Source organism: Helianthus annuus, chromosome 16, assembly GCF_002127325.2.
Source record: "Helianthus annuus cultivar XRQ/B chromosome 16, HanXRQr2.0-SUNRISE, whole genome shotgun sequence".
NCBI lineage: Eukaryota > Viridiplantae > Streptophyta > Magnoliopsida > Asterales > Asteraceae > Helianthus > Helianthus annuus.
In genome coordinates, this window is record NC_035448.2 from 171364290 (window position 1) to 171366333 (window position 2044).

Here is a 2044-nt window from a genome sequence, read left to right on the forward strand (position 1 = left end):
AATACCAAAAAGAAATTTGTGGTTTGAGTGTTGAACTTTTGGTTGGTGTTGAAGATTTTAAGCGATCAAAGCCTCTCAAAGCCATACATTGGGGTCAATGTATCCCAAGTGTGGGGATGAGGGGAATTTTTGAGATTTTTGAAAAATTTTAAATCAAGCGAAATAATGTGAAAATTTGAAACAACTTGGATTAACCCCAAATGATGCATCGGCAACCCTTAATACCCTTTTGTTCTTGGTGAGAGTTGAAGCCACACATGTAAATAAATAATGCTTGTCTTTGATGAGAGTGGCAACGGGTGGGGGTGCATTAGAACTTGTGCTTTGATACAGTTTGAGTCCTTAGTTGGATATGAATGCGAAAAGGATAAGGGCATTTAGGTAGCCTCGTCGTTGGTGTGTGCGAGTGTGGGATTTGGGGGTTGGACCTCATCTATTATATATAATAAACAAGAAGATTTGGGCTGATGTGGCATTAGATTAGAGCCTCTAGGAATGGGTTTTGGCGGGGAAACGAAAATGCAGTCCAAATCTTCATGCAGATCCTTTGTTTTGGTTAAACTGACCCATTGAATTCGGATCATTTATAATAACCTATTTCCTCAGACCTTTTTCTTATTTGATCATTACAAGTCGCCTTTTCCTCTCTCTAACCTCCTCGGTTCTCTCCCACTCTGAAGATCAAATCTTTTCACAAGCAATACTGACCTTCAATCTTCAGTGGATTCATCATAAAACGATTCACACTATTGAAGGTATTAAACTAACAGTGTTAATTTATAGTTTTCTTTCTGTGTGATCGTCTTCTTCTTCCCTGTTATACTCTTTATTTTCAGTTTTTGATGTTCAAGAAAAGATTCGTATTATATTTCCGACTAATATCGTGTTTTTTACTTTTAACCTTTCTAAAATCCATGTTTCTTTTATTTTTTTCATGAATATGTACACTTTTACTTAACTTTTTTGCAGATTTTTCTCAAAAAAAAAAAAAAAAAATTAAAATTTTTGATTAACTTTTTCTGCAGTTTAGTCTCTTTCATATTTCAGTGATTTTATCTGTGTGTTTTAGTTTATGTTGATATTAGGGTTTCTTTGCATGTTGATATATTAGTGATTATTTAAAAATTTTGATTATTTTTTGTTTGCAGATTAGTCTCTTTCAGATTTTATGTGGTATATTCCTGATCTTTACTTTTTTTTTTCATTTATTAGTTTTTTTTTTCTTTTATAATGATCAGCTTTTATGCTTGTGTGTTTTGATTTTTATGTTTTTTTTGTTACAGATTCATGATTTTAACTATTAATTTGTTTTTTTATCCGTGTATGTTAGTGTATATTGATTTTAGGGTTTGTTTGGATGTTGAGTTATTAGTGATTATTATATTATTATATATCAGTTAAATTTTAGATATTTTATTAGTCGTTAATGTAATTTAGGGTTTCTTTATGATTAAAGGAATTCTAATCAATATTTTGGAAATAATCTATGTTTTTATGGTAATTTATTTTTGTTAAATGAAAAACATTAATTTCTTATAATTGTTTCTTTCTTATGACAGAATCACCATTACAATCTACAGTATGGCTTTTTACAAGTCTATGTCCGCACTAACTAAAGAATTCTAGGTACTATTATGTTCTTTATAACTTTTTTCGACTGCATGTCCATTTATTTTTGTATTATATTAACATTTTTATTAACCGTTCTTTATTTTTATGTTTAATTTAAAGGTTATACCACTTCAGTTTTGTAAGTTATGGTTATCTAATGCCGGTGGTGATAATATTGTGGTTATAAAGTGCATAAATGAAAAGGAATGGAATGTAAAGTTTTCGAAGAACAATGGTGCTTTTGCTTTTATGGAAGGATGGTCAAAGGTTGTGGCTGACCTTTCTTTAACTGAGGGATATATACTTCTTTTCAGGCAACTTAATCCCTTTAATTATCTACTCACACCTTTCTTCAAGAAAACACCTTATCCATGTTGTGATCCAGAGCTCAGTTTGTTTACATCGATCTCCTCTTTGCCCAACATAGACTTCA

General features: G+C 30.9%; 1 long non-coding RNA gene across 1 annotated transcript; it reads left to right on the forward strand.

The window, feature by feature from the left end:
* Positions 1–480: 480 nt before the first annotated feature.
* LOC118487955 lies at positions 481–2044 on the forward strand. Its single transcript, XR_004882988.1, has 3 exons — positions 481–755; positions 1560–1626; positions 1732–2044. It is a non-coding gene; the product is annotated as an uncharacterized LOC118487955 (long non-coding RNA).